This window comes from Cornus florida, unplaced genomic scaffold (genome assembly GCF_030987335.1).
Source record: "Cornus florida cultivar Cherokee Brave unplaced genomic scaffold, ASM3098733v1 CherokeeBrave_3.0.0_Hap2_Chr09, whole genome shotgun sequence".
Lineage (NCBI taxonomy): Eukaryota > Viridiplantae > Streptophyta > Magnoliopsida > Cornales > Cornaceae > Cornus > Cornus florida.
The window spans coordinates 62908828-62920529 of NW_026775579.1; the positions used below are offsets into that span (position 1 = coordinate 62908828).

At 40.5% G+C, this 11702-nt stretch overlaps 2 pseudogenes; one reads left to right on the forward strand and one right to left on the reverse strand.

Moving 5' to 3' along the window:
• Window positions 1-4946: 4946 nt before the first annotated feature.
• On the reverse strand, window positions 4947-7809 carry LOC132272699 (pentatricopeptide repeat-containing protein At1g63330-like; annotated as a pseudogene).
• A 1848-nt stretch (window positions 7810-9657) lies between these two features.
• On the forward strand, window positions 9658-11497 carry LOC132272700 (probable polyamine transporter At3g13620; annotated as a pseudogene).
• Window positions 11498-11702: the final 205 nt, after the last annotated feature.

Genomic DNA, 11702 nt, shown 5'->3' on the forward strand with positions numbered 1-11702 from the left:
CTATAATGTCGGACTAAAATAAATACTGAACATTATTGATATCCTTTTTATTTTTTTGTTGATACCCCAAAAAAAAAAAAAAAAAAAAAAAAAAAAAAAAATTGAAAAGTGGATTTATTCAATTATGTTTTGTCATAATTGTAATGAGCCTGTAACAATGATCTGAACTATATCATGGTTCGTGATGTAAAGACTCAAGAAGTCGAATATAATTTTGGCCAAGTGGGTTAAAATTTTACAGGCATGACATGAGAGATTGAAAGCACCAAGTTTAAAGATGTCAAAACTTCCCAAAAAATAAAATTGTACTTAACTATCATTGAGGGAAAGGAGAAGCAGTTTTCTTTTATAAAGAAAAAAAAGTAAATAATAAAAGTAGGCATTTAAATGGTATCATCATTAGAGAAAATAAAAAAAATACTGTTTCATTTCTGCAATGTTTTTAATTTAAAAAATGCTCCACTTGGTTGCTGCAACTCTTTTTATGTTCTTAGAAACTGACCAGGTATAAAAGTGTTCCACCTTAATAATAGACAAACTGAAATTAAATATTAAGAACTGTTCAAGCACAATTATTTTTGGGGGATTCAATCACTTAAGTGATTGCAGTCAAATGATCACATTCTACTCAAAGATGATGTCTACAAACTATCTAGCAAGATACTTGTGATGACCTTGTGGATGGGTGTGTCGTAGGCGGGTGCAAGAGACATTGTCAGGCTACCACACTGGCAAGCTACGGCTGCACAAGTCCCATATCGCCTGGGTAGAGGAAAGGTGAAGTGCTTATATGTAAATGTATCATCTCCAATTGGTATGAGGCCTTTTGGGGTAAAAGTTCAAGAGCAAAACCGTGCGGGTTCAGGCCCAAAGCGGACAATATCATACCATGTGGTGGAGTGGGTCGTTACAATTGGTATCAGAGCCTGACCCAGCCGGAAGTGTGCCGACGGGGACGTCGGGCCTCCAAGGGGGGTGGATTGTGATGACCCTGTGGGCGGGTGTGCCGTGGGCGGGTGCGAGAGACACTGTCAGGCTACCACACTGGCGAGCTACGGGTGCACAAGTCCCACATCGCCTGGGTAGAGGAAATGTGAAGTGCTTATATGTAAGTGCATCATCTCCAATTGGTATGAGGCCTTTTGGGGTGAAACCCAAGAACAAAACCGTGCGAGCTCAGGCCCAAAGCGGACAATATCATACCATATGGTGGAGTGGGTCGTTATAGATGGTATCAGAGCCTAGGTTAAGAATTACCTGGCTAAGAAAAGTAGTAGTAAGAATAGGAGCATATACTTATACGAATTATTGCTCTCTTACCATGCTCCAGTTTAAGTATAAATTACTTGTGAGACTTATCATTGACATTTCTTTACTGAAAATAGGATGTCAGGAGCTGGAAGAGGCAGATGACGACCTGCTAGAGGCAGAGGTCAGGGAGGTGTTGGTCGTGGTGGTGTTAACCATGACGATGTTCAGTTGGAGGATGCACCTCATGTGTCGAATCCTATGATTGGTTTTATCAGAGATATTCACAAATTGGGGACTGTTGAATTTGCTAGAGCTACCGATCCACTTGATGCTGAGAAGTGGATTGAAGATATGGAAAAGTATTTTGAGATGATGAACTGCACTGAGGTGCAGAAAAGGAAGATTGGTGCATTTCTTTTATCTGGTGAGGCGCACCAGTGGTGGCAGTCAGAGACCAGGATGGTTGTGGACATTACAACTATGACCTGGGATGATTTTAAAACTCGGTTCAATGACAAATACTTTCCACAATCAGTGAAGGAGAAGAAGGCAGCAGAGTTAACGCAGCTGGAACAGAATAATGAGATGTCAGTTAGTGAGTACGAGAGGAAGTTTACAGAGCTATCCCGATTCGCTCCTCACATTGTTGCGAATGAGTTACACAAGGTTAGAAAGTTTGACCGAGGATTGGTCTCTTATGTGAAGAAGTTTGTGGTGGGTCATCGTTTTGACACATATACTAGAGTGGTGGAATGTGCTATGGCAGTAGAGGAGAATAATAACATTGCCTTTCAGAAACAGAAGGAGCGTAGGGCAGAACAGAAAGGTAAGGGGGCTAGCAGCACTCAACAGAATCAGAGTAGCTCTCAACAGAATCAGAGGGGTCAGCAGCAGCAAACTCAGAGAAACTGGCAGGGTCAGTCTTGGCAGAGAGGTAGACAAGATTGGCGAGCAGGGAAACGGCAGAGAGTTGGTGAAGGTGAGCAATCCACAGCTTTAGTACCAGCCACACCTCATGATGCACAGCCATATCAGTTCAGCGGGCATTGCTACAATTGTCGTAAGCAAGGACATTTGGCTCATAATTGTCCCAAGCCTCACAAGAATAACCAGCAGAAAGGTCAGGCACCACAGCAACAAGGAGGTGCAAGGGTTTATGCAGTTGTTCCAGATGGGAGACAGGATCGTGCACCACCAGCAGTGGAAGGTACACTTACTATTTATGGCAGTATAGCTAGAGTACTATTTGATTCAGGTTCTTCATATTCTTTTATTGCACTATCATTTGTGAATACACTGGGATTAGAACCTGGACATATAAGTAATGCCTTATCTATTACAACTCCACTCGGGAGCGCGACGACACTTGATAGAATATGTCGTGCTTGCCCTGTTACAATTGGGGAGTTGGAGTATCCTATTGATTTAATAGTATTACGTATGAGAGAATTTGATGCTATACTGGGTATGGATTGGTTGGCTAGATATCATGCTCAGTTGGACTGCCATGAGAGGATTATTGTATTCTCAGTTCCGGGACAGTTTCTTTCTCGATATAAGTGTGGGGAGTTTGAGGGCACCATGACTATGGGATTTCTGGCCCACATCGAGGTGGTTGAGCAATGCGTGACTATAGAGCAGTTGCCTACAGTGTCAGAGTATGCAGATGTGTTTCGGGATATTCCGGGTTTGCCTCTTAGGAGGGCAGTGGATTTCTGCATCGACCTCACTCCTGGTATTTCACCTATCTCTAGGGCACCCTATAGAATGGCGCCAGTTGAATTGAGTGAGTTGAAGAAGCAGACTCAAGAGTTGCAAGATCGGGGGTTTATTCGACCTAGCACATCACCGTGGGGAGCAACTGTTCTTTTTGTTAAGAAGAAGGATGGGTCACTCCGCTTATGTGTTGACTACCATGCGCTGAATAAGGTCACTATTAAGAACAAGTACCCATTGCCACGCATCGATGATTTGTTTGATCAACTCAGAGGGGCGCAGTTGTTCTCTAAGGTTGACTTGAGGACTGGGTACCATCAGCTGAGGATTAGGGATGAGGATATTCCTAAGACTGCCTTTAGGACTCGTTATGGCCTCTATGAGTTTTTAGTCATGCCTTTTGGGTTGACTAACGCTCCGGCAGCTTTTATGGATTTGATGAACCGAATGTTTCGACCTTACTTGGATCAGTTTGTTGTGGTATTTGTTGATGACATTCTGATATATTCCAAGACTAAGGAGGAACATGAGAGACACTTGAGCATTACACTTCAGACTTTGCGTGAGCATCAACTCTATGCTAAGTTTGAGAAGTGTGACTTTTGGCAAGAGCAGATTCAGTTTTTGGGGCACGTGATCTCTAAGGATGGAGTTTCAGTAGATTCTGCCAAGGTAGAGGCTGTGATGAGTTGGAAACGGCCTACTACTGTCACTGAGATTCGTAGCTTCTTAGGACTAGCAAGATACTACAGGCGTTTCATTGAAGGTTTCTCCAAGATTGCTGCACCATTGACTCGTTTGACTCGGAAGGATGTGAAGTTTGTTTGGGATCACCGCTGTGAGCAGGCATTTGAGGAGCTGAAGACGAGATTGACTTCGGCACCAGTTCTTACCATTCCTATTAGTGGTGAGAGATTTGTGATTTACACAGATGCATCACATCAGGGTCTTGGCTGTGTTTTGATGCAAGATGACAAGGTGGTAGCGTATGCCTCTAGGCAGCTTAAGCCACATGAGCAGAATTACCCTACACATGATCTGGAATTGGCAGCAGTGGTTCTTGCATTGAAGGTGTGGAGGCATTACTTGTATGGCGAGGAATTTGAGTTATTCTCTGATCACAAGAGCCTCAAATACCTCTACACTCAGAAGGAGTTGAATATGAGGCATTTTGGGGTGAAGCCCAAGAGCAAAACCGTGCGGGCTCAGACCCAAAGCGGACAATATCATACCATGTGGTGGAGTGGGCCGTTACAAATGATATTAGAGCCTGACCCAGCCGGAAGTGTGCCGACGGGGACGTCGGGCCTCCAAGGGGGGTGGATTGTGATGACCCTATGGGCGGGTGTGCCGTGGGCGGGTGCGAGAGACACTGTCAGGCTACCACACTAGCGAGCTACGGGTGCACAAGTCCCACATCGCCTGGGTAGAGGAAAGGTGAAGTGCTTATATGTAAGTGCATCATCTCCAATTGGTATGAGGCCTTTTGGGGTGAAGCCCAAGAGCAAAACCGTGCGAGCTCAGGTTCAAAGCGGACAATATCATACCATGTGGTGGAGTGGGTCGTTACACATGATATCAGAGCCTGACCCAGCCGGAAGTGTGCCGACGAGGACGTCGAGCCTCCAAGGGGGGTGGATTGTGATGACCTTGTGGACGGGTGTGTCGTGGGCGGGTGCAAAAGACACTGTCAGGCTACCACACTGGCGAGTTACGGCTGCACAAGTCCCACATCGCCTAGGTAGAGGAAAGGTGAAGTGCTTATATGTAAATGTATCATCTCCAATTGGTATGAGGCCTTTTGGGGTAAAAGTCGAAGAGCAAAACCGTGCGGGTTCAGGCCCAAAGCAGACAATATCATACCATGTGGTGGAGTGGGTCGTTACAATACTTTTGCAATGGTAATTCTTCTACAAATGCATTATGATATGTATCCAATGATCCAAACAAGTAAGTGATAACTATAATCCATGTAGCACTTAGGCTTCGACATTCATGTTTTCCTTTGGCTCAAACTTCTGAATCATTTTGAGGAGTTCAGGATCTTGACCAGTAGTGTAGAGTGGATGTAGTAACATGGAAAAAGTAGACGCATTAGGTGAAAACCCCTTCTTGGTCATTTCCTCTAAAAGTGCCACTGCCTTGTCACACTTTTTTCTCCTAATACATCCTTGGACTATAGTGTTGTAAATGACACTATCTGGCAAGCAACCAGTCTCTGTCATTTTTCTGAGCAGCTCTTCAGCTTTCTTCAGTAGTCCTTCTACACAAAGTCCCTGTATAAGTATATTATACGTAATAACATCAGGCTGCATCTCTTTGAAGGAAAGTTTATCAAAAAGATCCCATGAGACATCAAATTGTCCATTCTTGCAAAGTCCATCAATGAGAATGTTGTAAATAGAAATATGAGAATTTAATCCATTGCTTTCCATCGTGTGAAATATTGACAACGCTTCAGAAATGTGCCCGTTTTTGCACAGGCCATCCAACAGGACACAGTAAGTGTGAATACTTGGAATTTGGCCTCTATCTTGCATCTCATTCAGAAGCTTTCTCGCTGCAGCACATCTACCATTTCGGAACAACCCTTGCAGCATAGTTGTATTAGTGTCAATTGTGGGTTCCAATCCTTTACTGGGCATTTCTAGCAAGAGATGCATGGCCTCATCAATCTTCATCTGCTTGCAATATCCATTGATTAAAGTGTTATAGGTGATAGTGTCAGGCTCAATTACCCTGTCCTCCATGGAATTGAATGCTTTCATTGCTTCATCCATCTGGCCTTGCAAACAATATCCATCGATCAAAGCAGTGTAAGTGACTACATCAGGATTCTCACCTCTCTGAATCATGATTTTAAGTATACTCTCTGCATCTCTTACCAACCCTTCTTTGCAAAGTGCATCTACCAAAATATTGAAGAAATATACATCTGGAAAAATTTTCAGATCCACCATCTCATTCAATAGTCTTTTAGCCTCTTTCCATCGACCAAAATTGCAAAGTCCGTGAATCAATGAATTGTATGTGATAACATCAGGCAACATACCTTTCTCAATCATTTCGGAGAAAAAGGCCAAAGCATCATCTACCATTCTGTCCTTGCAAAGACTATCAATTATGGTGTTGTTATACATTACTAAGTTAGCACTAGAAACCCTTGTTTTCTCCATATCCCTAAGTAGCCCAATGGCCATGCTAGCATTCCCTGTTTTGCAAAGACCATTTATCATGGTTCCATACATAACTCCATCAGGTTCAATCTGCTTCTGCCTCAGCAGCTTCTTGAATAACCCCATTGCCTCCGCAAAATTATGTTCTAAGAAAAGCCCTTTATCAGGGTGGTGAATGTAGTCACATTTGGTGCACAACCACCACGTTTAAGTAGGTGGCCTAAGGTAGCAAATCCAAAATCGACTCGATTGAGGTGGCAATAACAGTTGATTACAGTGTTCATGGTGTACTCATCAACAGATATACCCAACACAAGCATTTGTTTGTAGAGAGAAACAACAGTAGAGTAATTTTCATTCTGGTAATAAACCCTAGAAGCTGATTAAATTCGATAACAGGAGACAAAGGTCGCGTTTGGAGCATTCGATTGAATAAATTGAGAGCGTCTTGGAGATTATTAATATTGTAAAACCCAATTCTAGGTTTCTGGGTCAGTGATTTACGATCCGTAGTAGAAGAATGAGAGTGAAATGAAACTGTATAATGAACATGCGATAATGGGTTTGGGTTTAGAGAGAGAAAAGTAGTAGTAGTAGTAGGAAGACAAGTAACTTTTGAGAGGCAATTGTGAGGAAATAATCTTCTCCAGACCCAAGAAGCAGTAGCAGATCCATTTCTCTTCATCATCGCTGAGAGTTCAAACGTGAATACAATGGAATAAAATTAAAGAAAGTTTATTCAATTTAGACCTTTTTTTTTTTTTAAAGAACCAAAATACCCTTAATAACCTCCCTCTCGGAGCTGGATTCAGTGCATTTCACTGCTGGTGCATTCCATGCAGTCCAATTTTGCACGGTCCTGCTTAGAGCTTTTGTCACGTCAACGCTTCACTTAACCCTGATTTAGGAGTTGATTTGGTTTTGTTCAAGAAGGAAGGCGGCAAATTAAGAAACAGTGGGCGCCAATCTAGCGGGAGGAAATCCCTCCAAAACCAAAAGAAAGCATGATTTCTACAACTCAAAAGAAAGCACTCCATTCAATTCTTGCAAACAAGCTCAACAAGCTCACAATCCCACCCACCTCCGACGAAGAATTCCACTTCTCCGATTTATTCGGCCCTCCAACATCTTCATCTTCGCCGTTCCTTGGCGATCCCCCAATCATCCACAACCGTTCTCACTCCTTCGTGGGCCCTTCGCCCCGATTCGCCGTCTCCAATTCCCTCCCCGAAATGATCGAAATCGACTCCGAAAGTTCCGACGAAGATGGGGATGACGAAGATAGTGGAATTGACGCCGTTAGGGTTGTGGAGAAGGGGGAGGATGGGGTGGAAGTGTGCAGAATTGGGCCTGGGGATTTTAAGATTTTGATGGTTGTTGGGAAAGGCGCTTTTGGGAAGGTGTTTAAGGTGAGGAAGAAGGATAGGGATGGAATTAGTGGTATTGGTGGGGACAGGTGATGGGATTTTTGCAATGAAAGTGATGAGGAAAGATACTATTATAAAGAACATGTTGATTACATGAGGGCTGAGAGGGATATTCTCACCAAACTTGTGCATCCCTTTATTGTTCGGCTTCAATACTCTTTTCAGGTATTTGTAATTTGTGATCAAGTTTCCTGTTTTTTTTTTTTTTTTTTTTACTACTGTGGGCGTTTGCTTTATTTTCAGTGAATCTGTTGTTTCATTCAAATTATGAATATCATTTAGAATAAAAGATCAATTTATATGTGTTGTGTATTTATAGCTGAAACATGAATTTAGAAACCAAATTCAAATTGAACAGAAGAAAAAATGATTTTTCGGAATTATGCTTTGATAGTATGGATTTATCAGTAATAGTTGTTGATGTAGAGATACTGGGTTTTTCATTTTATTTGGAAAATGCATGTCCACCTCAACTTTAATACCCATTCCATTTCCGTTCAGCTGGATGTGCTTTACTATGCAATCTTGTGCATTAGAATAGGTTTGAATAGCAAGCGGTCTAGTACCAAAAACCAGGGGAGGGGAAATATGAATACAATAACATATTTATCACATATTGGGTACTTACTGTGTCATTGGATATACGTGTAGTCATGAACTTTTTTACAATTGTACCACTTTCTTAATATTAAAATAAATAAATAATTCAAAATCATTCAACATTAATAGAGTTATAAAGATTTACTGGTGGAATTTGATTGCTTCACTCATGTTACATGTTTCCCTTTTTTTATTTGCAATTTGGGTTTTGAATTTGATTGATGTAGTCCATTTTCAGGCTAAAATGTTTGGCACTTGCCAATATTTCTCATAAGAAATATTAACTTAGTCTATAAATGGAATTGAGTGGTCGACTTCTATATCTATATGTAGTCTCAGAAAATTGTCTCAAAAAAAGGATCTTTGAGACAGATATGATCGTTGGTTAGGCCACAGATTGCAATAAAGTCCGTATAAAAATTTTCATTTAAATTGTCTGATTCTATTGTTAGGCATTCCACTTGAAGAATGCTTTTTTTTTTGGTAGCCGGTATAACATTGGACAACATGCACATATATGGCATTTCCAATTATTACTTATCGTCTTTGGGGAATTGATATGCTCTGCTAATACCTTGTCACTGTGACAAGTGCATTTCTTGTTTTTCTGAAAATGAATTTAACCATTCATTCTTCTTTCAGATTCTTACGAGTCTCTCAAGCAGTAGGCATGATGTATGATAGCAGTAGGAATCTTATTATAGGTAGCTTACAATTGGTTTTATTGTTGATTTGGTTAAGGAAAACTGGTAGGTTGAGTTTTTAGAGGTAGAAGAAAGAATATAGTGATTGTGACTCCAAAGAGATTAGGATTTGGCCCAATTTTAGAATTTTATGGTTGCACGAATTTTATGAGTTTGGTTGTTTGGAATATTGGACAGCAGGTACTTTGAGGGTTTTTGGTGTTCAAAAAACAAAAAAGGTCAAAGGCAAGGAAAGGTTTGTGTTGATTAGGGTTTGGTATGGTTGGATTTCAGGATGAAATTGGGCAGTTATGGATCAGGGGAGATAACCAGTGTACAGTAATTTGAGAGACAAAAAAAAGGAAAGAAATATTGGAATGTTGGTTCACCCCTTCATTTCTCAAAAACTCAACTTTACCAAGTCAGATGATTATATATAGTGGTATAAGGTGCTATGCTTCTCCTAAATGTACTCCAATTATTATTTTTACACGGAAAACTATTGAACTTCATCTATTAAGCTGTATTCTAGACCTACTAAATACCACTTACAAAGACCCAATAAACTAAAAATAAGACCCTGAAATGACTATTGTATCTCATTTTTGAAACTTAATGAATATACGAGCACATTTGTCTAGCAGCGTACTAACTCGAAATAAATTTAAATAAAGACTATTCACCATCATGTACATCTTCCTTTGAATGAAAAAGGTTGCTTGATTATAATGAACCTCACATTTTATTTTAGTCTTCCAAACTTTGTCATGTTTGTTCTGCCCCAGTTGGTATTCTTATTAATACATGCACGAGACACCAAATATCATACTTGGTTAGGTTAACCCTCTTTTGGCTGCAACCAGGGCTATCCCTCTAAATCAAGAGAATTGGGTTGATGGGTATTTTGCAGATGTGGCAGAAATTATCACGGGAAAATGGTTGAAATATTGGGTTGAGATTGGTGCAGTTCTATCCGGGATTGGACTTTTTGAAGCTCAATTGAGCAGTTGTGCTTATCAGATTCTTGGTATGGCGGATTTAGGAGTTGTGCCTAGGTCTTTTGGGGCAAGGTCCACATGGTTCAACACACCTTGGGTTGGGATTTTGATGTCAACATTGGTTGCATTGGCAGTTTCATACATGAACTTCGTGGCCATTATATCTTCAGTGAATTTCTTGTATGGTTTGGGGATGTTGCTGGAATTCGCGTCCTTCCTTTGGTTGAGGAGGAAGATGGCAAGGGCAAAGAGGCCTTACAAAGTCCCCCTGCCGATGCCGGACTTGGTGATCATGTGCTTGGTTCCATCTGGGTTTTTGGTGTATGTTATTAGTGTTGCTACTAAGAATGTGTATTTGGTGAGTGCTTTGTTGACCGTGGTTGGGATTGGTTGGTACTTCTTGATTAGGTTTTGCAAATCAAAGATGTGGCTTGGGTTTCACAATGGTAGTGAGAAAAATGAGGATGAGGATATAAATTGGGTTTGATTAATTTTTAATTTTTATTTTATTTTTTAATTTTTATTTTATTTTATTTGTATCTTCTTTTGAGTCCTTATGTATAGAATTTATGAATAGAAAAAGTATTTGAATTTCCATTCATGTAGTCATTATTGAGCTGAATTTAAAGAACAGTTTTAGGCAAAATATGATCTTCTGTCCCAATCATTGGGACCTTTGTGTTTGTGATTTTGAAATGGTTATATATAGCATTTACATTACCATGTTATTGACCAAGTCTAGTTAATTGACCTGGAATATTGCATGATATGATTGAGAATTAAAGAAACAAAAAAAGGTGAAAATTAACAGATTATAGGTAGTTAATTGACCTGCAGACATTGGCCTGCTGAAATTGGTGTATACCTTCAACATCACGCCAATTCCACTTCTGAAGACACAATTAAGTGGAAACATGGTATCCCTTCTTTTAAAAATTTCTGGAATGTTTGCAGAGCCCGTGGTGTGCCTAGTCCATGGTTTTCTCTAGTTTGGAACTCAAACAAACCTAGAATTGCAGTTCAAGCAGTTCTCATCATGCAGAATTCATTCCCCTTACTTTAACCTCGGAAAGAGAGTTTTCATTGGCGCTTCCATATGTCACAACTGTTTTGGAGCTTCTGATACCGGATACCATCTGTTTTGGTACTGCCCATTTGCAAAACAGGTGTGGTCCTCCTGGTTCTCTGACTTATGTTCCTGGAATGAATTGATGGAGCTTCCTCACTTCTCTGATGCCCTGGCTTGGTTTATTGATCACACTCGTGGGCAGACTATGAAAATCAAGCTTCTTTGGTGTTGATTCACTGCCATTCTCGGAGGATCTGGGCTGAAATAAACAATAGATGTCAGGATGGGGACGCATTGTCTCCACATCAGATTGCTATGGACTCTTGCTTTGAAGGATTATCTGCCCTAGGACTGACCATCTCTGATATTGAGGCCTTATTTTGATTCTAGTTCTTGATGTCAAGTTGCTTTTCTTTTTCTGTTCTTGCTGTAGTTTGGGGTATGCCCTGACCTACTCTCTTTAAGTTTTCCTTTTGGTGATCCTTTTGTGTTTTATCACTTCCCTATGTACCATATTGTTCATATTTTATAAAAAAATTCCACATCCAGGAAAAAAGAAAATTTTGACCTGCAAACATATTCTCTCTCTCTCACTCTCTCTCTCTCTATATATATATATTAATTTGTTCTCGGTTAACCTCTTTGTGCTTGTATGATTGTCTTCCATTTGATATTATAGTTGTTTTGCTGATTCTTGGCACATAGGGGTATGTCCCCTTTCTCTTGTATATTTGTTTATATTCATACTCTCATTTTTTTTTTTCTTTTTTTTAACCAAACCA